Source organism: Acomys russatus, chromosome 9 (assembly GCF_903995435.1).
Source record: "Acomys russatus chromosome 9, mAcoRus1.1, whole genome shotgun sequence".
NCBI lineage: Eukaryota > Metazoa > Chordata > Mammalia > Rodentia > Muridae > Acomys > Acomys russatus.
Window position 1 is genome coordinate 55,837,171 of NC_067145.1, and position 26,300 is coordinate 55,863,470.

Genomic DNA, 26,300 nt, shown 5'->3' on the forward strand with positions numbered 1-26,300 from the left:
GACTAAAATAAATATAAAATGACTGAAAAATAAAGTTCTTTGTAAAATCAAAGAAGCAAAATGATTGGTACATAGGAGATGTTTGTAGAATTATGAAACCAAATATCATCCAAATGAAAATTTTGAAAATACAAAAGACAGTTGCAAACAAATGACACAACCTACACAATTTATACATCCAAGTCCAAGAGAAACTGAAACTACTCTGAGACAAGGAAATAAGAGTTATGCTGGCCTTAATTCTGAAAACCTTGTCACCTGAACAGAAAGTATATTTTGGAGTCATAGGTTCAGGTGCTGCAGCTCTGAAATGCAGAAGAAAACAATCTTTGAGTCTGTACTTTGTACTTGAAGCAATGTTCCTGTAGATACCCAACATCCATTTAAATTTCATGTTCCACTTTAACACTTCTATCTTTAATTATCTTTAGGTACTCTCATTAATATTGATTACTGATATATCAGATTAGTGTGTATCATGACTGTAATTGTCTAATATTTATCACATCCATCCTCTCACTTCTTTTCAATATGTGATTCTCTGATAGCAAGTAAGCATTCTGTAATCATCACCTTATCTCAGCTTATCAAAGATCCTTCTATTTTTTTTTTAAAAAGGTGTAATTGTGTGTCTTAAATATTCTAGTGCACATTTTCAATTGGCTCATCTTCATTGTAAAATTGGATTATATAGATTTGCATTTACTTTTGTATTTAATTACATTTGAAGCTGACTCATATAATATTTTATTTATAAGATTGAGTAATGCAATTTGGGATGATCATAGTTTACTAGTAGTTGAAGACTGGTTTTATTTTTATAAATAATCTATGTAATGATGTCATTATCTCTTATTATTTCCTACACTTCTCTTCCAAATCAATGAGAGAGGGCCTGTATTTATGTGGGGCACTATTTTGACTTGCATATCTATAGTTATTAGTTATAAATCATTTCTCCTGGTTATACAAATACTTTAATTAAAAATGTATTCATTTCACTCAAATAATCTTTATTACTTTCTACTGTACTACTATGAAGTTCAAGCAAGTAGTGAGGTCAGATTCTCCTCAGTTGAAAGTTATTTTAAATTAACAACTACACTGTAATAACCTGACACTGTACAATGATTTAACTAGTCATTGCATGACACCAAAGGTTAGATGAAATGAGGTTTATTTACAAATGCAGTTTTTTGTTGTTTAAGAAATTTTAAGTAAAAGGAAATATATACAAAGAGTCTTGGGGCTGGAGCGATGGCTCAGTGCTTAGGAGCACTGGTTGATCTTCCAGAGGACCTGGCTTCAATTCACCACTGTCTGTGAGAACAGTTCCAGAGGATCCAACACCCTCACACAGACATACATGGAAGCAAAACACCAATGCACATGAAATTTAAAAAAAATATGTCAGCTCTCTTTCCAACGTGTGTGTTCCAGAGATTCAACTGAGGTCCTAAGACTTCATGGCAAGTGTCGTTCTTCCTGAGTCACCTGGCCCATGCTGGACTCTTCTTACATATCTAATTTGCTGAAAACTCATGTGTTAGATATGCTTTATTTTTTATCTCATCACTCCTCCATTAACTTCTTTCATTTCCTTCACTATGATACAATTACAGCTTTAATTCTATGTTGTCGTTGTTGTTGTTTTATCTTAAGCTTTACCACGAACTCAAAGTTGATAGATAATAAAGGATTTTCAACATATGGGAGTCACTACTAGAAGAGAGGGACTTTTTGGAGAATATCATGACTGTAGATAAGGTAGAAATATTTCTCCTACATGTCACAGTCGGCTAGAGTAGACTGTATCTTTGCTAGTTTTAAAGTTTACAAGAGAGCCCAGCAGATAAAGACAGGTGCTGCCAAGAGCAATGATTTGAGTTCAGTATTATAACCCTTCTTGCTGGAAAGAAAAAACCAATCCCTTTGCCCTTTATACGCCTTTCGTGACATATGCATGCCTACACACACACACACACACACACACACACACACACACACACACACACACACACACAGCCATACAAAATTAACAAAAGCCTTCCCTGGTAAATGATTATCTTTCCTATTGAGAAATGATAGGCATGTTTATTTTCTTTTTGAAATACACAAATTAGTTGTTCAAGGCACTTTGTTAATTCCCACCCCACACTAGGCTTCTTTAATACAGTCCAAGAAAAGGAAGCATCACTTCTTAATCTTGGAGAGAAGTAATTCATGAGAACACAACAACAATGCAAGGCCTGGCTATTATTATACATATATAATAATTTTTAAGGCACAAGCACAAGCTTAAAGAACATTCATATAAGCAATAGGGCACCATTACAATAAGGAAACCATTAATTATGTTATAAAGGTCTGATCTTCCTGGAAAATGTCACTTCAAAATAAACTTCTAACAGTTAATTATCAGTGATATTTAACTTGTACAAAAATTAAATATCACCATATAATCCTGTGACCATTTTATTGCTTTTGTAGACACTTAAGTATTCTAAGGGTTTTCAAATAACAATGCCTCTTGCCAAATTCTCAGTGTTGTGTGAGGAACCACATGATGTTTGGGTGGCATGTTTTACAAAGAGACTTTTCAAAATACATGGGAAAAGTGTGCATTATTTTCAGTGAATAAATATGAAATTATACTGTGTTCTGAAAGCTGTTCTATCCATAACAGTTAGTTTTATTAAATATGAAATATAGTGCTTAAAAGTAATAGAATTCTCTAGTTCCTATTTCAGCCTTGGAGACACTATGAATATCTGTCAGAATTCAGAAATGCTACTTTAGAAGTAAAATTCAGAAAAAAAAGAAGCAAAATTCAGTGAGTAATAAGTTCCCCAACTGTGCATGCATGATCTCTAGTTGAAGTGCTGGCCTCTGCAAATTACTTAAACGTTCATGGTATGTTTACTCTATGCACTTTGCTATAATGCTTGAAATTATGTTTATTCTCTTATAGATAAATTTAATGAATAAAGGTATTCTTGTTGTCTAGCAATTCCATGACCAATAGGTCAATTCAGTGATCACATTGTCACAGGCATTCTATGTCAAAGTGTCATATCCTTATAGCAGTGCTCGTAAGCACATTCCTCCACATTGTAAAGGTATACTGCATATAACTGGGTACAACATACCAGTATGCTAAGTATTCTATTTAGGTATTTATTTGGAAGCCATATTTGGATGTCTGGGCATCATCCTCTATAATTATTCGTCATTTTTAAAATTTAAAAATATAATTAGCTCTCTCTCTCTCTGCATGTGTGTGTGTATGTGTGTGTTTATTTATTTATGTATGTTTATGTGTGTGTTTATGTGTGTGCTCACATGGGCATGCTGGCTCATGCACATTCCTATATGGAAGATCAGAGAAAATTTTGCAAAATCTTGTTTTTGTTTTCCACCAAGTTTTTCTTGGACCCTGAATTCAAGTCATTAGTTTTCTGGAAAGAATCTTTACATATTGAGCCAGCTCATGAGGACTCTGTCCTCAGTATTATCTGCTTTCTTACTTTTAAAATTTTAAATATAATTATATCCTTTCCCCATTATTTCCTCCAAACTCTCTCACTGTTCTTTCTAGAAATGATGGCTTCTGGCCTCTTTCATTCTAATATTGTTACACATACATACAATACTATATGTATGCATATAATTTCAGGGTTTTTCCCTAGGGAAGACCATTTCTCCTGTTCTGAGTCTTCCTAACTTCCTGTGTAGTCTTTATCTAGGGTTGGGGCCTCTGGGGTTTCCTCTTCCACATTGAGATGTCTGCTGGTGCTGTCCTTGTTTAAGACTTGTTTTATCAGCCACGGTAGTGGGACTTCGTGGGTGTAGCTTCTCTGACATGATCTCAAAGAAGACAGACACCCTGTTCTTCAGTGTTTTACATTCTCTTGATCTTTCTGTACTCTGTGCATCAATGCTCACTGAGCTTTAAAGGCAAAGCTGTGCTGTACATGGATCAGTTCGGGTTGGACATCACATGATCACATTTTCTCTGTGTTCTGGTTTCCATATTGTTCTCTGGCAAAAAGAAGTCTCTTTGTGCAGAGGTAGGATCTACATCTACCTATGGATATAAGGTGAGTGCAGTAAGGAAATATGTTGTTTTAACAAAGTGGCAGCTGTAGGTTCTCCTCCAAAATCTATTAGCACCATCCTTGCACTCTTAGTGCATTGTGCCATGCTGGTCAAGGCTGTAGTTCACAGGCATCATAGCTGAGTAAATTATTTGTTCCACACATGTACACATGTGCGTATGTGTCCACACATACACACATGCGTGCACACACTTGGAAGCTCACAGGATGCCTTCTGGTCCCATGACAGCTAGTCCTCATGGAGGTGGCTTTCAGATCAGATGTAACTGCAATAACCTGTGTCCTGTGTTCGAAGTGCATGGTGACTTCATCAATTGGACATACTATGAACTGTGGAAGGAAACGAAGGTCAACAGCAATAGCTATAATTTGGGGGAGTCTCCTGAATTCCTCTGACAAACAACTAATAATTGGGCTTTTCACAGTGGTGGCGTTGTAAGATAGGCTATACCTCTGGCATGGAACATTGTCCCAACCCAAGTGGGAAATTTTCATTTAAACTATGCATTCATACACATAGTCTCATGTGCATTATATGTAATTTTAGGTAAACATATAATATTATTATGACATTTCAGACATCATTACTGTTGTTTTATATCATCCTCTCTTCTGTGTGGATTTTCCTCCTGTTATTTAAAATAATTATTTGTGTTGTTGTTGTATTTTCATATCATGTAATGTGTGGTGGGGGCATGTGTGTGCACAGCATGTGTGTGGAGAGCAAAAGATCACCTTTGGAAGAAGTTTCTCTCCTTCAACCGTGGGTTCAATGGATCAAACACAGGTCACCAGTCATCACGGGTAGATGTTTTCCCTACTATGCTACCATGCAGGTGGTCTTAGTGAAGATTTCTCTTACCGTAGAGAGACACCATGGTCATGGCAACTACTTATGAAGGAAAACACCTCACTGGGGCCAGCTGAAAGTTTCATGGGTTTAGTGTATGATCATCATGGATGGAAGTGGTGGCATAGAGACAAACACAGTGCTAGAGAAGCTACATCCAATTGTAAGACAACAGGAAGAGAACATGCCACACTGGGCATGGTGTGAGCATCTGAGAGCTCAACTCCCACTCCTAGTGGTACAGTCCCTCCAACAAAGCCACACCTACTTCAACAATGCCATCCTTCCTAATAGTGACATACCCTATAGGCCTATAGGGGCCATTTTTGGCCAACCCACCACACAGGCCCTTCACCTTAATTTGTGACACAGTCCTTAATTGCTGTGTAAGTTCACTAAACATTTTGGTTAGGCTTATCAGCCATCACACTCTTGGGATCCATTTCTCTCAATTTTACAATGGTGGAGTCATAAGAACGCACACCCAAGCTTGACGTTTTACATGAATATTCAGCCTTTGAATTCAGTTGCCTCTACATAAAGTGCTCAGACCTACGAAACCACTTCTATGTCTCCGTAGTTGTCATTCACAACGTTATGGTTGTACTTATAAACAGGTTATTCTGTTAAAAATGGAACATTAACACCCTGAGAGGCCTTATACAGCTCATGGTTACTTAATCTCTTGATTGTATCTTGATGTAGTAGTTGACCTGCAGTATCTAATTTTGTCTAAAAACAGTGTAGGAATTCTGCACAATGACAAAACACATAGTGATACATTTCTCAGCTATTGCCATTGCTCCAATGATATATTGTAGGATGATTATCTCAATTATGGTACAGAAAAGAATGCATGAAAACTTTTTTCTTTCTTTCTTTTTTTTTTTTTATTAATTTATTCTTGTTACATCTCAATGTTTATCCCATCCCTTGTATCCTCCCATTCCTCCCCCCCCCCGCCCCATTTTCCCATTATTCCCCTCCCCTATGACTGTTACTGAGGGGGATTTCGTCCCCCTATATATTCTCATAGGGTATCAAGTCTCTTCTTTTATTGAGAAAAATAGAAGATATTATATTTGTTATAAATACTAGGATTTTGCTTGCTTGAGCTTTCTAAATTGAAATAAATTAATTGTGGGCATTTTATAATTTCCATCCTAGTATGATATAGCATTACCCGAACAAACATTTCCAGAACCGTCACAGTCAATAACCTTCTTCAAAAATCTGTCTATGTGTATCTGTCATGAAGGGAATGTGTGTGCATGTGTGTTTCCATGCATGCGAAGACTGGGAGTTGACATCAGGAATCTCCCTCAATCTCTCACCGCCTTATCCTTAAGAGGAACCTCTCACTGAAATCCCGTGATCAGCCAATCTATGTGGTAGATTGCTCTGGGAATCTGCTTTCTGGAACTGTGTGTGGCAGGCTGTGCCCCTCTGGCATTTGTCTGGGTTCAGGGACAGATGCTCTAGTTGTCACTCTTGTACTGCAAGCCTGCTGCTCCATTGAATGATATTCCCACCCCCACTCCCTCTCCTAACTTCTTATGACACATCTAGATTCTTGATTTTCCTTAATAGCCATATATATATATATATATATATATATATATATATATATACACACACACACACACACACACACACACACACACACACACACACACACATTATACTTCCAGTAGAAAACATTGTGAATTAAGATATATAAAACCCCGATATCCCTCATTTTAATATTTATCAATTTTATTGAGTTTGGAGATAATTTTCTAGCCCCATCCCTATAATTTTTAATATAAATGCAGCAGCTGAAGATTAAGGGATAAACTTGGATGACAAGTTAAATGCTATTATTATTTTTCCAACTACATGAGAAATATTCAACAAACAAATATAATCTATAGCTGAGGTAGAGAAATGTTTTCACGAGTATATTTGAAATAGATTTCATTTTCACCATCAGGGATGCCATGCGGCCACAACACACATAGCTCACTATTCTAGGATAAAAGCATTTACTCCCTGTTGGTAGATTTCTAATAGTCACTGCAGTTTTGTTAGCTATGGCCATCTTTCTTGTCTTTAGACCATTTACATTTATTTTTCTTTAACGAGCATATTCCAATCCACACCTTCAGCCCTGGCAAACATTGTTTTGTTCACCCTTTTCTGAAGCATGAAGCAGTTTTAAAGATTCCACACAGAAGTGGTTTCAGAGTAACTTTCCGAGACTCACTATTGTCTTCTAAGTATATTCTCTTTGTATCCCTGACCAGTGTAGCATCTTCTACGTTGTTGTTGTTGCTGCTTCTGCTGCTGATGTTGCTGTTGTTCTTAAAGTGGATTGAGCAAACCTAACAGCTGTGTTTACACCATTTCTCTGAATATTGATATGATTAACCTTTATTTAATAATGTTATATAGAGTGCTATTAAAGTACATTCTGGGTACAGTCGCAAATAACTGATAAAAGTTACAGCAGACTGATTTTTTTTCATTCATCCTGAGAACCATATTTAAGAACATATAACAGTGTTTAGGAGTTTTTTCTTTTTCTTTTTTTTTTTTTTTTTTGTGAGCAAATTATCTGTTGTTTATTATCCTTAACAATATATTTTTACTTAGAAGGCCATGCCCATTGCTATACAATTAGACAAAAAACAAAACAAAAACAAACAAACAAACAAAACACAATAAAACCCACAACTTTATAGAAGGGAAGACATTGCATATAAATTTAGACTTTCCATGAAAGGTTTTCAATGAAATATTTTCTGAGATTTTCATTTTGCTAATGCATAAATACATTCTAGCTTTGGTCATCTTTACCAGACATTGTTTCTGCTAAAGCTTAATATGTACCTGGGAAATGTGTGAATATTTTCTATTCATATTATTTTACATGTTTGTAGAAATTCATATATAATATATGTATATATTATATATGTACACATATATATCTTAACATTTATAGAGATACATATATTCAACCCTTTTGAATATCTATAAAGATGGTAGAACTGTCTCATTTATCTTTTCTCTTAGCTATGATGCATATTTATGATTTATTCAAAGTAATTTCCATCTTGTCAAAACATAGAATAGATTGTGGTTTAAAACCATAGGCTGAATATTTGGCACCCTTTTTTAAAGAGTAAGCAGCAGTACCACTGGGAAAAAATACAAAATAAATTGACGACAAATGAGAATCACGTATTGAATACCATAGCCTTGAGTATTTTAGAAATGGCTCCTGTTAAAATTTAAAAACACTAATTGGGCAAAGAAATATCTGTCTATACCCCAGGACTCTGGATGCTAAGACAGGAGAATGACAATTTCAAGCAAGGCCAATTAAACCATTGGTGAGATTCTATTTTTAAAAAACAAGTGTAGAATAATAATGCAAATAATTTTAATTAATTTTGTATTGTATGCATACTTTTGATTATTTCATTTTTGTCATGTGCTCACTTTTTAATACCGTGAGAGTATGTTCCTGAAAGTCGTATAACCATGTAAAAATATCAGTGTTTTAAAAGGAATTATTCATTTTGTATTATCATCAATATTTTGTACCTATACAATATATTTTGGATTCTTCCAGTTCTATAAAGCAATATTTACTCTTTGGAACATATACATCCAAAAATGTTCATTTTACACACACATTAACCCCATCACTTGTATCAAAGTTGGGGATGTAGGTCAATAATTACCACCTTTAACTGCTACATGGTTGGCCCTATGTTCCAGTCCAGCACTGCTGTGGAAAAAAAAATCAGTTTTGTCTGGTTGTCAGTCTATATTCTAATCTACTTTCCTCCTTTCTTATTTCTAACTAAGTTATTATTGCTATTTCTGAAAAAAATACATTTGAATAATATGTTAGATTTTCTTGGGAAATTGTCTGAATTTCTTATATTCTAGAAAGTGTAGAATGAAGAAATGAGTATTTGAGTATTTAACAGTATTAAAAAGCTGTGTGTGTGTATTTGCATTTGTGCAGTGCATGTATGTGTGTCATAAGCAAATGAGTATGTGTATGCACATGGAACTGAAAATAGGAAGTTGTTTCCCTACTCCTTTCTCTCTTAGTCTTTTGAGGAAGCGTCTGTAACTCAGTAATTCCTCCTTTGGGTAAGGGCAGCTCGGCAGCAGCTGCCAGTATCCCTCTAGCACCTCTTACTTTAGTCTGGGACTTAAGCGCATGCTCCCCTGCATAGCGTTTTCTATGCCTGCTGGGGATTAAAACCCAGGTCCTCATGTTTGCACAGGAAGTATTCTTACCTCCGGAGCCGCGTCTCCAGCAGGGTCAATAAATTTTATCTATTTCCACTTCCTTTTCATAGTCTGAGGAAATCATTCATGACTTTCACACCATGGGTCATTTTCCTATTGTTCTTATTGTATCGGCTTTGCTGCCTTCCCTTAATAATAGTTAGCATTGTCTACATTAAGCTCCACATAATTTGATCCTATGTATATTTTGGTGTGTTCTTTGCTCTTGTTTGCAAGATTTATTTGTGGTATTATATGTAGCTATGCGTTTTCTTTTTTCTTTTTTGAAACTGAGAATTGAACTTAAGGCTCTGAGACTTTATGGCAAGGGCCTTTTCACAGGGCTGTTTGCCAGCCTTTTCCCAAAAAACGCCCATTCATATATCTGTATGTCTTTATGCAGCCTTATTCTTTTTTATCCAATTACTTCTTGGAGGACTTACTTCACAATAGCGTTATCCTGGATAGGAGGCAAAGATAGATTTCAACCTTATCTACATCTTTATATCAGTGAATTCCTTGCCTGTCTTTTGCACGTGATATTATAACTAGAATTAGAAAGCCAACCCCTGACACTATTAATGAGACTCTGTTCTTCCTGAAGACATGAGCATGTCAGTTGTCCTCTGAGAGGCTCCACCCAACATCAGTTTGAAACAGATGCTGAGACTCACAGCCAAATATTGGGTGATGCATGGGGAGTCTTGTGGAAAGTGTTGGGGGGGGGGGCAGAAAGAAAAGGACCTGGAGGTGACATGAGCTCCACAAGAAGACCTACAGAGCTAACAAACTGATCATAAAGGGACTGGACCTAGGTCCCCTATGCAGATGTAGCCCATGGGAAGCTCAGACTTCGTGTGGGGCCTCTAGTAAGGGGAGCAGGGCCTGTCTCTGACACAGACTCTGTTGCCAGCTTTTTGATCACTTCCAAAGGGAGGACTGCCTTGTCAGGCCACAGAGGGGAAGAGGACACACTCATTCCTGATGCATTGGATGAGCTGGGGTGGATGGGAAGGGAAGCCCATTTTTCTGAGGAATAGAAAAGGCAGAAAAGGGGGAGAAAGTGGGACTGAGAGGAGAGAAATGATGGGGTTACAATCAGGATGTAGAGTGAATAAATAAATACATTTTTTAAAAAGAAAGAATTGCATGCCTGAATGCATGTCACTCTGAACTTGTCTTGGTCCTTGATTTGAATGTTGTAGTTTAAGTTCATGGAAAGACTGAGTTGAAATGTCCATGGCTAATGAATTAATTAATTAACTCTGTAAGCCATCTTTCAGTTAGGAATGCCTGACATGAGAAGTCCTCCTGTGTATTCATTCTGACGTTTATCTTCATGACTATTTTAGGGAAGCATTATCTTTAAAATGCTTTTCTGAATGACAAAGTCAATCTCCTTCAATTTCTCATTACAATCAAAGTTTAGATTATGAACATTGATGTGTACTGATCAACATAAACAGTAAAGTGCTATTCTTCTTACCTCATGAGCAGCCAGAGAAGTGTCAAAGCCTACGGAGAGAGATCTACTTTCCGCTCTTGTTATGGTTATAGCGCAAACTGGAGGCTACATCCTCCTCTGTTAATCTGCCAAATGGTTCTCTCTGGTGTTCCATAAGCTTGCTTCATCATTTCCTGAATACCCTCCATACTTCCTGGAATTCCACAGCTGCATATGCTCCAGACAATATTTGGCCTCAGGAAGCCAAGCCTGGTAAATTAGCCTTCCAACTCCCAGTAATCAAGTTTTCCAACAGGAATTAATTATGACAAGGAAATGCAGCTGCAGCTTATTCACACTCCCTGAGATAAAATTTGAAATAGTGTTGGTTTCTTCCATTCAATGTAATTCATTCATCCCACGGGACAAAGATGGATTATTTCCAAGATTTTTCATGATTCAGGATGGTAATATATCAGCAAACCGAAATATAACACAAATAAAAGAAAAATCTGTAATCTTAGAGCTTTATATTTTCATACCTTTGAAAAAATTAAATGCTTATGTTTATGTAATTTTGTTCTTTCTTATTCTTTTTTACCCCTATTCATAAGATTCATTTTCCCTTACTATATTAAGGGTAATTTTACTTTTTTTCCCAAAAACATTGTTATTTTAAATTTCAAGTATAAAATATGTGTCCCCATACAAATTCATTAAGTGAAGTGTTTATTAGCAAAAAGTTTACCACGTATGTTATTAGAAGCAAAAATTCTCAAAAATCCTTGAATATTAACTGCAAGAACCAATTAAGAGGGCCATGTCTCACATTTAGTTTGGTTCTCCCCACAAATGCAATGTTGGTTCAACATATACACACTAATAAATATACAATATATAAATTCACATTAATAAATATAGAATGTATAAGTGATTTAAGGATATAATTAAAGTAACAGTTTCAATAGAAAAAGACCTGTTTTGATAACATTCATTATCTTTTTATGAGAAAGTTCTCTAGAATCCAGTAATAAAAATACAATTCATTTATAATACAAGGTTTACTTCCAATATTTTGAAAGTGCTATTGCAGGCTGCTTAGGATAAGTAAGTTAGACAAGTTAATTGTTTGTTGATCAAATCAAGGTCATATCAATTACTTGTCTATTTTTATCACAAGAATATACAATTTAGGTGTAACATATAGATAATATTCTGTAAACAGATAAGGTAAAACAGTTAGATAAGGTCTTCAAAAACCTCAGAGACATACAGAATATGGCATCTAAAGATGTTTTTATTATTTTAAAGATTCATAGACAATGAGACATAATAGCTTTAAAATACTTAGAAATACATATAACCAAAGAGGTGAATGACTTCTAACATAAAAACTTTAAGAAAGTCTTTAAGATGTGTTTCTTGAATGCAGAAAATTGTGGGTCTTGTTTATGCATCCATTCAGTTAGTCTGTGTCTTTTTATTGGAGAATTGAGACTATTGATGTTGAGAGATATTAATGGCCAGTGATTATTAAGCCCTTGATTTTGATGTTGGTTGCAGTAGAGTGTTAGTGTGGTTATGTTTTGCAACAGTGAAGTTATCTATTTCCTGTGTTATTTTGATTGTAGTTTGGCACTTTGGGTTGGAGTTTTCAGTAAGACTATCAAAGTTGGCGAATCTGAACCCAGGTGGGTTTGCTCAAATTACTGTACCAACCAAGGACAATGCATGCATAAAGATAAAAACCTCTGTTCAGATATAGCCAATGGACAGCACATTCTTCACAGTTTTGTGGAGAGCAGGGACTGACTCTGACATGAACACTGGGGCCCCCTATTTGACCATTTATCCTCATGGAGAGGCCTGGTGGCACTCACAGATAGGGTAATCAAGCTACCAGGAAGAGACCTGAGATGTTGTGATCATATGGTGGGGAAGGAGGTCCCTTTCTATCACACACCTAGGGGAGGGAAATAGGGTGAAAAAAGGACCGAGGGGGAAACAGGAAGATACAAGTGAGGGGATAACAACCAGTTGCAATCTGAATAAATTATTTAAATAAAACTTATAAACAAACAAACAAACAAAAAGAAGGCCTTTAGGCTGACACTAGATACTTGGAAATTTTCTATGTTTAAGGAGTGATAGGATTAATGGCTGTATTCCTGATGCAGTCTACAGATTTCACAACAATCTCTCTCATACTTGTGAGTGTTAGCTTAGACTTGTTGGATATGTGTGTTCCATTTGATACATCCATAGAGGTCAGTCAATTAGTAAGGGATAATGAGAGGAGAAATTTCTGGGGCTATAGATAAAATGCAGCCACACAAAGGCCTGAAAGTGAATAACAACAGTACATGGAGTGTTTAAATATAGACAGAAATAGAACAGAAAAGATGAAGTTACATAGGGATGGTTAAATAAAACTAAAGGCATTTTAAAAAATCACATGGAAATGTCCTGCTGTAGAATGCCCTTAAAATATACACATACACTTCTATAAGGAATTTAAATTGAGTTTTTCTATAATATGGCAACAAAGCCTCTACCAGTAACCACAGGATAACAAATAAAATCAGAGAGCCAAAAACTGGATACCTACTTTGGAATTGTTGGCAAGTTGGTCCTCTTGATCCTCAAATATTACACGTTTTTGCCAAGAATAATGGTTCCCTTCAGTACTTGACTGCAAACACCCTTTACTGAAGACGCCACACACTTGAGTCATTGAACACACAAGTTTCAAGCTGCTAATTATCTGGGACCTACATCCCTACTAACTCTCTTCTATAGTGATATGGATGCTACTGGAGAACAAAAGGAACCACCAGTCTTACCCAGCTGTGAGGCCCGCAAGCTAAATCAAGCTGGCATGCCCACTGATGCCCAAGTCAGAAAATAAAAGCAATTACTCCTTTATTTGATTTAAGCCTGTTCCTCAAGTTGACACCCACACGCAGTACCCTTATCAGGGCTTTCTTATCCCTGGTTAGACTGGTCATTGGCCCTAGGAACAAACATACCACTTTATTATAGTAAACATTTAATGGCACTCTTTACAGATTGGATAAAAAAATATTAAAATTCAGATTAAAAAACCACCCAAATGATCCAGAGAGAACAAGACAAAGGCTATCACAGTATCTACCTCATACTATGTTACAGTGTCACAGTGACAATAACAACCTAACTACCTTCCCAAAACCATGTAGACAAAGGGAAGATCATGTAAGATCCATAAGCAAATACACAAGCCAGCCTGACTCATTGCTTCTGGCAAACATATAAAACCACACATTCTTTTCAGTAGATCGTGCTGAGAAAACTGGATTTTCGTCAATAGATGATTGAAATTAGGTCCGTATCTCACAACTGGGTTGAAATCAACTCAAATGGTTTAAAGACTTTGGTATGAAACCCGCAGAGGAAAACAATGAAGACAATTCAAGACACAGGCAGAGGCAAAAACTTTCTGGAAAGGTCTCTATTACTGCAGGGAATAATCCCAAGAATTGCTACAGAGGATTTTGTGAAGTTAAAGGCTTGTTCACAGTAAAGGTAACAAATAGCAGAGTGGAGACCAAGCCTACAGAATGGAAGAAAAAAATGCCAACTATATATTGAGAATATTGAAAAAATGCAAAATATAAACATCCAAAATCTTAAATTTTCAAATCAGAAAGTAAGCTAATGAACTGAAATGAGTTTTCAAAAAATATATATACACATATATTTTATCTGTGTGTATAATATATTATATATTATATTATTTAAACATACATACACACACACACACACACACACACATATATATATATATATATATATATATATATATATATATATATATATATATATATATATTCATATTCAGCCTAGTGTAATTTCTTGGCCATGTTGTTATTGACCTGGAATATAAACAGGGCACTATTTCAAGAGGCAGTTATTAAAGGTTAGAACAGTGTATTACATTGGGCTGTGGAAGACACAGTCTAAAATGGAGGGGAAAAGAGAGCTACATTGACAGGACATGAGTTGTTTTCAGAACAGCTTAGTTGTCCATCTGCAGGTAAGTGACATAACCTTGACCAGTTTACTCTGGGCCTGAAAGATGCTAGAAAACCAACATCACCAAAGACTTTGTAGGGTCTGGCGTGATTGCTCAGCTGTTGAAAACGTGCACTGGCAGAAAACGCAAGTTTGGTTTCCAGCATACCAATCAGGCAGTTCACAGCATCTGCAACACAAACTTTAGCAGGACCCAGTGCTTCTGTTTTCCATAGTGTCCGTGCTCATGGGTGTGTTCTCACACACACTTGCCCATACACATAATGAAAAATAATAAAAGTTAATAACCTTTTAAAATGACATTAGAATTTTGATCTCCCTAATGTAAAGACAGCATCTTAAACTACCCCATATCTTATGAGCATCCAGATGAGACAACAGAATGAATGAATTGAAGAAAGCGACAATGCTACCAAGTAGATCATCCTCCAGAGAGGTCCAAAACTAAGTCTCTACAAGCAGACAGACCACAGGCCTTAAGTCTAAAACTCAGGAAATACCCAAGGCTTTCAAAGATAACCCAAAGAGTATAAACCCAAGCATATAGATACTGAAACTTTGTAAGTACAGAAGGAGCCTCACCTAGGGAATTGAGGGATAAGAAAAGTTATAAGGTTATATTTACAGCCAGCCTTTATTTATAGAAGAACATCTCAAGAGAATATGCTGAAAACAAGAGAAAATCTTGAACGAGTAAAGAGAAGAAATGCAGGAATTATATGGGTAGAATCACTCGAATATTATGTCTGATAAAAAAAAAATTAACTACAACTATAATCAGCAAGCATAATGAGTGGAAAAAAGACATTATGAGATGAGCAAATGTTCAGAGAATTAATTGTTCACGACATCCACTACAAGAATTGCTAAAGGATATTTTTCAGGCAGAAGCCTAATGGTAGCAGATGGCAAGTTGTATAATAAGACAGGATGAAGAGAACAAGTAAATGAAAATGTCATTATTCTCCTATTTTTTATTCTTTTAAAAAGACACAGGCTATTTAAAGTGAAAGCAAAACTAAAAAGTGAGTTGTATGACATACTTAAAGATTAAACATTTACTATAATTAAAATGATAGATGTTATGGTAAGTCACCAATATAATATAATCTGTTGTGTTTGTGATGGGGTATGAAATTGACAGTTGGAAAACTTTGTCCCAAATGGTTGCAAAGTGGCAAGAATTCAAAAAAATCTCCATAATATTTTTGTCTAATAACCAATGGTGGCTTCTAGGCTTCTATGAGTTGCTTCTGACATGCACAAGGGGCTTTTCTATTCAATCATTTTTAAAGTTTAAATTACAACTTTAAAAGTCAGATTAAAAGACAATAGGTTTCATATGGCCTTTTTGCATGTCTTTCTTTTTGGCTGACCTTCCCTACCACCCCTTATGTCTCCTGCCCCCACAGCTCTTTCTCTGCTTAACCTGGTCTACCTCCTGCTCCACACTTCTCCTTTCCCTTCGTATGCACCAACCTTCCTAATGGAAGCCTTGCCCCTCCCACTGGCTTCTTTCATTTCTATAGGAACTCCAGTGTGGGAAAGATTAAGCTTTGTCACAGGTGGGAGCAGTCTTGGAGGGCTTTACCCTTGGGGCACCCCATGAATACCTTGTGACAGACTGAGTGGAGCCATCCTGGGTCTGGAATTCAGGAAGCAGACCTGGGAACCCCACCTGGACTATTGTCTTTCTAATGGACCCTCACCGGGAGAAGGAGCCTGTCCTTCCCCGTGACTCAGGCAGTTGGGGAAGAGAGAATAACAAAGTCGGCTGCAGAGAGAGCGTGGGGGGGGGGGGGGGCAGCGGACCAGCATGCAGGCCAGAGAGACACCTAAGGACCCGTCCCGTGGAACGGCTACCAGAAGGTTCACTCTTTTGTCCCTTTAACCTTTTTCCTTCTTGTATAAGCTAGTTGGGTTGCATAATAAAGTTTAATTGCTAAGAAACAGAGCCAACACTCCAGGCTGAGCACAGAGAATTAGACATTTAAGAGCGTCATCTACCTATGGAGAAGAATATGTGGCTGAGTTGTTGCTTTGCTGTTTAACGGGTCTGCTGGAATCCTGAGGATGAAGAGTGGAACTGCACCCAGGAGCTGAGTCTAAAATTTAGGTCTACTTCTCCTGTCCCCATGAACCTCTTTTCTCTCCTACCTAGGGCAGGTGGGTTGAAAGGGAGGTATAAGCATTAAAGAAACCCAAATAAAGTAGGTTTGAAAAAGTTCAAAGCCTCCAACCTGGTGCAGACCCATGCTGGCCCCGTGCTTGCTGCTGGACAGCGAAGGTGGGGAGAAACTAGGAGGGCTGGAAGAAGGCTAAACCATAATCAGGATATATTATGTGAGAAAAAATATTTTCACTAAAAGGAAAAATGTATAATTGAAAATATTTTAATATATAAAAATAGAACTGCAATTGATACAAGAATACATTTAATTTTTTTAATTCTTCACTCTTACTATACCTACCAACCACAGTTTCCCCTCCCTTCACACCCCCTATCTCCTAACTCCTTCCTTCTGCCCATTATTTCCTCTTTAGAAAACAGCAGGCCAAGAGATAATAGCCAAACAGAAAAAAAAAAAAAAAAAAAGATACAATAAGACAAGACAAAAGCCCTTATATCAAAGCTGGACAAAGGAACCCAATAGGAGGAAAAGAATCCCCAAATCAGACAAAAGAATCATAGATACACCTACTCCCACTGTTAGGAGTCCCACAAAAACACCAAACTATCAACCATACATATATGCAGAAGACCTGGAGGCCCAATGCCGGCTCCATACTTGTTTGCTGCTTCAGTCTCCGTGAACCTTGCTTACTTGATTGGGTGGACCATGTTTTACTGATATCATCCATTCCCTGACACCTACACTCCTTCCTCCTTCTCTTCTGCCAGGTTTCCAAGTCTCTGTGGGAAGGGACCCAAATGAAGACCTCCAATCTAGACCCCCCCACCTCTCTCCCTCTCTCCTTCCCTCCCTCCTTCCCTCCCTCCCTTCTCTCTCTCTTTCCTCCTCTTCCTCTGCCTCCTCCTCTCTCTCTCCTTCTCTCTCTCCCTCCCTCCTTCTCCTTTCCTCCCTCTGCCCCCCGCCCCCGCTTTATGACTGGCTGTGTGTCTCTTTAGCTGTTCTCATCAGCTGCTGGAGGAAGTCTCTCCGATGATGAGTAGACAAAGAGCCAATCTATGACTACAGTAGACTATCAAGAGAAATCATTTCATCAAATTTTTTTTCAGTTGTGTTTGGTTTTACCCTAGGTCTGGGCTATCCAGTCTCCAGTCCATGGCCATGTAGGCACTGCAGGATATGCACTCCCTCTCCTGACATGGGCCTCTAGTTAAACTTAACATAGCTTGGCCACTCCCACAAATTCTTCACTACCATTGCCCCTGCACAAGTTGTTGTAGGCAGGAGAGATTGTAGGTGGAGGGTTTTGTGGCCGCGTTAGTATTCAAGTTTCTCTCCCCATAGCCTGCAAAGTTCCTTCTGCCCAAAGAGACTCAAACTTAGGTGTGAAGTCTCCAAGACCATGTCCACAGCCCCTTGACCTCTCTGCATTCTGTATACTGCATGGAGGTTTTCCTAGGCAAAGAGCTCCATGTCAATTTTAAGAGAGTGACCTATGCCCTGTCATCTACCATAATTGTTTAGGGATCTCCATGGAAACCCCTTGCCTGACAGCTCAACTGAATACAACCCAGTCCGCCTACTGGAAGTCTCACCTGGCTGCATAAATGGCCAATTCAGCCTCCATTGCTATGAGTCCTCCCTAGGATCACCCTCACAGGTTTCAGGAAGTTTGCACTGCACTAGGTTTCCACACAGCCCTAGCAATGTCCCCCAATTTTAGCCATTTCTCTCAGCAATCTCTTCCTTCATCCCACAGCTCCCCACCTGTTCCTTCCTGCCAAAGTCCCCACCTGCCTTCATTGCACCCACAAAAAGTATCCCCTTTCCCTTCCCAGGCTCCATGCATCCTCTCTGGATCCCTCCTCTTCATCAAACAATTAGTTTTGTTTATATTAATGAATTAGATATTATTAAATATTTATTAGTAAAATTTACTGAGCTACTACTATTTACAGCACTCTTCCAAGATTAATAATTTATGATAAATTATTATAAAATATAAAACCAAAGTCTGTCTCAAAAAAGGCAGGAAGCATTAAGTTATCAGATATTCACATAACTTCTACTACACAACTAGACCAAGAAAAACCAATTGCTTTTCAATATTGAATAGGCCCAGGCTTTGGTGATGAAGACAGGTCTGGCCATCAGTTGTTACACACCAGACCGCTCTAGCTGGCCCAAATTATTGGCCCATATACATTGTTATCACATCACTCATTAAAATACTATGTACCAAGTGCTTGTTATTCATATTCTATTTGTCTTCTTTCTTTTCATTATTTAATGTTTGGTGAATATATTTAGGCAACAGAAGCCTGTGCTGTAGTACAGAATAAAACCACAGTCTTCACAATTGATATTCATTTTCCATAAAATGTCTGCCAGAAAACATTGTGTTAAATAAAATTGTGTATAAAGACCAATGAAAATCAACCTCTGTAAGTTGTAAGTTTGACAAACTTGAAATCAGACAGTGGGGGGGGGGGGATATGCTACATAAATCACTAAGTAGATAAATTCACATTCCAGTTATAAAAACATCAAAATAAGAATTAAGATGTGTGTCACTCTCAGGTCTCCAAGAGAACGTTAGCAGCTTATTGTGTGCACTGCACTGATCATACTCTGTGTGTGCTGCACTGATTTTACCTTTCTTCCTCATCCATTTTCTGTAGCATCATTTCCTATTCTCTGTCTTGTTTGTTTATCTAGTCTTGAGTCTCTGTGAAGTGTTAAACAGGTGGAGTTGCCTTTTAGGGCATGTTCCTCTCAGTTTATACACTAAATCCTGGCCTTTCCCTCACCCCAACCCCCACACAGAGTCATCCTCAGTGTCCTTTTGTACTTCTTATCTTAGCTGTTAAAATCAATCACTGAATGTCTGGGCAAGGTTGTGATGTTTTTGTTAGAAGAACTGTGTATAAGGATATGCTTTTTTCTTGGCCAAAGAGGGCTACAGGGAAAAGAAAGAGGAAATTGTCCCTCTCCAAAAATGACCAGATGATAACCACATGCACTTCATGGATCATCTTACACTGGGCCACTCTGGAGACCTCAGACCTTCCTTGCTAGTAACACAGGTAGAATGGAATATTCCCATTTCCACCTTTAGCTATAAGCGGTCAAGAAGGCTGTATCTGAGGCAGAAGCATATTGATCTGTGTCCATACTAAGATATAAATTGTCTAAAAGCTCTGACCTTGAAAAACATGGTCAGTTAAAAGTTAAAAAAGTAAAAAGTAAAAAACAATAGGAATAGAAAAACAATAACAAAAAGAGGAGGATCCAAAACCCAATCCCAGCACACACTCTCGTCCCAGCACACACTCTCGTCCCAGCACACACTCTCGTCCCAGCACACACTCTCATCCCAGCACACACTCTCGTCCAAGCACACACTCTCATCCCAGCACACACTCTCGTCCCAGAACACACTCTCATCCCAGCACACACTCTCGTCCCAGCATACACTCTCGTCCCAGCACACACTCATAGGCTTCATGTGGTCCTTCATAGGAAGCTAGTGTTATCCAAGGAGACAGTTGCAGAGACTTGAGTTCAAAATTGTGTCATGTCTACTGAGAGAAAGAGGATGTCCACTGTCTCTGGTAAGCACCCCATCATGTGAGTCAGGATGCTGACTCGGGGAAGGAGGTTTAAATGATAAGGGACTCCATAAATGGAGTTTGGGGTAGAGACAACTGTAAGATAAAAAACTGAAGAGAAATAATGGCTTTTCAGCTAAATGGGAAGCAGAGAACCTACCCGGGGGATGAAACTGAAGGCTTCCTAGGGCTTGCCTATCCCACCCCAATAACTGTAAACTCCAACATCCTCTCTCAAACACAAATAAAACTGGGGTTCTTATCTCATCAGCCACCTCATACCCAGGAAAGGAAAAGAAGCAAAAGAAATAAAATATACTTGTTCAAAATTCATACAGAAAAGAACCAGTACATGGGATCCTTCCCATTTCAGTGTCCGCCCCCCTTCCAACACCATCCCAAAATCATGCAGTAAAAAAAAAAAAAAAACCACAACCAACTTGAATGAGAAATTTTAAAAATGGGCATATCAATGTATATGTTAAACAAAATGATATACGTGCTAAGTCAGTAAACATGACACAGATTTGAAGTATGAAAAAAGTAGATAAAATAAGAAATGTGACGTAGTATGAAATCAATATATTAAAATAGATGGACTTCTAATGAACAGGCGTCAGGCATCTGAGCAAACCCCACTTGCCATTAAGAAAGATGAACAAACACCAAGTCTTTAATAGGAAAACTCGTCATTTTGCAGTATAACCTTGAAGTAGGTGGATGGACATCCATCCTCCCTGGACAGGATGACTCCTCAACATCAACATACTACTTTCCTGAAACCAATTAACATTCCAGTCATAAAAATTCCAACAGCCTTTCTTAATGGAGCTAAATATGCTGATATTAAAAGTCCATGTGGAAAAATAAATGTGCAAGAAGAATCAGGAAATCATTGACAGAGACCAACAAAACAAAACACAGAAACAACAATAACAACAAAATTGTCCCAAAGGGAAATAACTTGCTAAGACTTCGAGACTTACCAAATAGTCTCAGGATCACAAATGAACTAATGACCAATGCAGAAAAGAGATTTAGAAATAAATCCACACTGTCCAGTGTGTGTGTGTGTGTGTGTGTGTGTGTGTGTGTTGCATAATACAGATCACATATCATATCTAGGGGACAAAGATTTGGTAAATGCTGTGAAAAAAATTATGCAATACTCTAAAAAGATAAATTTGAGTGCTCAACACTTTAGTTTTTACAAAGATAAACTCTAAGTTCTGCCTAGTGATATTAGCTCAATGCTTCCTTAATTTATTTCTTTTTTCTCTTCTTGTGCTTTGTTTATTGTGAAAGCCAGCTCAATATTGGATCTGGGAAACTTGAAGCAGCATTTGGATTCATCCCTGTTGCACTTTCAGTGGTTGTTTCTTCTACCTCCTCCTCCTCCTCCTCTTCTTTCTTCCTCTTCTTCACAGTATTTGAAATCCTTTTCATTTCCTCTTGGTGTTTTTACTCTGTGAGCACAATCTTTTAGCTAAGGGTATTCTGTTTTACTATGCAATATTTCCATGTTTCAGCCTTTATTCTATTTTAGTATTAATGGTATATGTGATGATCTCATTCAATTGATAGGCAGTTTGAAAGTCAGCATACTTAGTCATCCACGAAGAACCCCAAATTTGCCTCGCAGTTGCCATTTATTGTTATATCACCCTATGTACTCAGCCTGTGTCCATTCTTGTAACATTATACAGATATTTAGTTTAGACTCTGCTTTGCAAACTCTATCAATATAGCTTTTCTAACATAGTGTGATTTGACAATTCCATATCATCACATAGAATAGCAGTTGTCATGCAAATGTTGAGGATAGATGAATATTTTATATTGTATTTTAGTGTCTTTTTTTTTTTTTTAGCAGACACCAGTTTAATAAACATTAGATGAGCTGGTGTTTTCAGCTAGGCTCAGGCCATGGGACCATTTTTATGAGCATTTATGTCCATTCATGTCCCCATGATTCCCATCCCAAGCTTTTCTATTCTCTCAGAGGCAATGTCACCAGGAACCAGAAACAGCTTCATGGCTTTTCAGGAGCTGCCTTACCTCTTCCCAATGAACATATGTAAATCTGTCATAAGATAGCAAGGCATCAATAATGATCTCCAGAGGAAAGTCATGCTGTTTACAGCTTTGAAGCCTATGCCTCCATATAGATGCTCCCAAGTTGTATAACTTCAGAGATGAATTATTCTTTATATTATTGAAGATTTATCTTGGGATGAAAACTCATCAAGTGGTGTCATGTTTAAGGACAGGAAGAACATGGTGGTGCATGCCCTTGATTCCCAGCACTTGGAAAGAGAAAAGAGAGGGGGAGGGAGAGAAAAGGAAAACACACACACATACAAATACACACACACACAAACACACACACAATTGGAGGGAGAGGGGGGAGGAAGGGAGGGAGGAGGGAGGGAGAGAAATATACAGAAAAAGAGAAAGAATCTGAATATAGAATGAAGGGTCACTGTATACATATATTTAAAAAACTCAGAGAAATAGTGAAATGGAGAAAGGGTTTTAGAGAACCAAGATCAATATTTTACTTTATTTTAGTAAGTCTTTTTGTGATTTTAGAGAATATTCTGCACTCAGTCTAACTATTTTTTTAATAAAACAGGATTTATGTGTAATTTGAATATCAGTTGTAGCACATACACAGGGGATGCTCATATGAATGCATTAGAGTGATATATAGATAAACGATAGACAGGCAGTTAGATGTAAATGGCAGAGGCTGCTGTCTTCAGGTGACGTCACACTCTCACTAGAATGCTCTCATAGTGTAAAGACATGATTTTAGGTTGCCTTATAAGTAAAATGTGCGACAACAATACGGTATCTAACGCGAGGCAAGAACAAATTATAAACCAAGTACAAAGTGTGATACAAATATTTAATGTGTCAGAAACTGCGTCCTGCAGGAGTCCAGGGGTAAACAAAAAAAAATTAAAATAAATGTGCAGACTTAGGAAGCAGCCCCTGAGAGTCCCACTGTCTTGACTGGAGGCATGAAATATGCTGCCTCTTACCTTAACTTGGAAAACCACACCTGCTGTGATTGCTCTTTAATGAACCAGCCTTTAAAAAGCTCAGCCCAGTGATTCACAGTTGACTAGGAACCCGGCAGAGAATGGCCCCTCCAATTTTGTCTAAATTTAACAGCCACTAATTGCACTGTGAGACCCCTTCCTTTGCTGATTACCTTTAAGTGCTCCACGAGATAAGGTGCTAATGAGATTTTTCTTCTTCTTTTTTCCTTTTTATTTTTAAAAATAATTTTAACAGCACTATTAAGGATGATGCATTATGCAAGACTGACTCCACTAACTCTAGCTTGGTCTCTGTGTGCTTCCATACGTATGGGGAAGGTGATTTTGTTTTATGGCACGTATCCTCAAGTGAGGGCGCTGTATTTATATCATTAACTAACAAATTGCTTTTTTACAAGGCTTGGTTGTGTGAGATTAGCTATTCCTTTCTGGTTATTTAGAGGCCCTTCAGGCTTACTTTGGGGATCTCATTACTTTCTACAGCGCTTCAAAAAGAGATTAAAGACTCCTAACGGGCTGTGAACATATACATAAAGTTGAATGTGTTATTCTTCTTCGAAAGAGAATTGGGAAAGAAAAGTGGAGGTATGCTGTTTGGGGGCAAATAAAAATGTAATATATTTTGTTGCTGTGGGATTAGGGAGCCTAATTTCACAATTAAACCCATGTGGTAAATTTGCTTCATTTATCAAACTTTTAAAAGCCCTTGTAACATAAACAGGCGGGTGTCATAAAAAATGATTTTGACGTTATCTTTGTTATCAATTTATGAATGATCACATATTATGATTTTGTTAACCATCATCGAAGATGGCTAACATGGATGGCTACCATTCAGTAAGTCCCCGCTATTTCCCTAGAGCTGTGCTAAGTGATTTGACTCTTCATTTGGATTAATGCACTGAATAATCAGTGCACGGGTGAGAATCATCATCCCATTGATGAAGGAAGAAATTGTCTTTGACACTGTAAATGGTGAAGTGACCAATGGGAAGAAGTTCTTTCTGAGCAGGGCAGCTGTTCTTAACCTGTTGGGGTTGAAAACACAAGAATGGGAGACTCAGAAGCTCCTCTGCATTGGTGTAGTCTGCCATGAAGCCTTCAATTTGCAAGTCAATTAGTCACAGCTCATTTGGAAACAAACATCATAGCAACCAATTACTGCATTGGCTGAGCAAATATACAGTTTGGTTAAGCAGGAAGTATTTTTAGTGGTTTCATTTTACTCAGTTGTAGTGATCCACAGAGTGTGAACTGTGAGACCCATGACCCACATTTGACAACAAAACCGTTTCAAAAAAATGGTCCTAAGCATCCTTGATCTCAGGATGGATCTGGAGATTTGGAATTTATTAGAGAAGATCATCTATAGGGAAGACACCATGGACCATTCCCTGTACTAAATCAGACAGGTATATTACCTTATCACATTGATTCAGCAATTTCCTATGATAATATCTCCAACCTGTTTTGATATCAAAGGTAGGGAAGGAACAAAAAATTAAATAATTTATCCAAAAGGCTATGGCAAAAGAAACAGTCAAGATTGAAATGCGTCTTATTAAATCAAACTCTCTTTCTCTATGCTGCCACTGAGTCAAAGTGACACCCGCTCTCCTCTCTGTGTCCAAAGGTTTGAGGCTGCTTTTTCCTCTTGTTTGTCTTATGTCTCACATTAGACCCAACAAAAGCATGTGATCTTGTGCTTCTCTATAACCCATTTCCTTTTTATTTTTATTTTTTTTAATTAATTTATTCTTGTTACATCTCAATGGTTATCCCATCCCTTGTATCCTCCCATTCTTCCCTCCCTCCCATTTTCCCCTTATTCCCCTCCCCTATGACTGTGACTGAGGTGGACCTCCTCCCCCTGTATATGCTCATAGGATATCAAGTCTCTTCTTGGTAACCTGCTGTCCTTCCTCTGAGTGCCACCAGGTCTCCCCCTCCAGGGGACATGGTCAAATGTGAGGCACCAGAGTACGTGAGAAAGTCATACATATCCCACTCTCCACTCAACTGTGGAGAATGTTCTGACCATTGCCTAGATCTGGGTAGGGGTTTAAAGTTTTCTTGCTGCCTCTCCTGACTTCATCTTGATTAGAGTCCCCAAATCTTCAAATTGGTTGACATATTAGCTGCTTATTTTTAAAAATATCTGTTTGAATCTTACCTCACTGAGTTATTTTCTAAAGCATTTTCTATATTTGATGAAAAAATCAGAATATTTTTGAAGAATATTTATAATGGTTTAATGTTGGCCGTGTAACTGCGCTAATTCACCAACAGCCAGGGAAGAGTTTAGAACCAGATCATCTAATTACTAATAAAATTTTTAGGATATTTGTTTAACTTGACTCTCTTTTTTGGAGGTAGTGCTCTGGTTAAAATAGTAGTTTTCTGTAAATCAAATATTCACATACAATTAAAAACAATCACAGTATCCACAGAAATTATGTATGGATTATGTGTGTGTTTTTCTTTCCTTCATGTTGTATTCAGAGGAGTCTATCTTTCAGGAAATCAATTACCTCCAACTGACTCATTCCTGGCCTGGGAAACATGGTTTTACAGATTTGAATCCAGCCTTGGTCCTGTTCCTGCTTCTCCCCATTTCATTTTCCCCATAAGCACATCACCTCCTATGCTTTGCCTTCAGAGCTTTCATCTCACAAGAGTTGACCACAAAAGATTAGCAAATTACCTTGGCGTT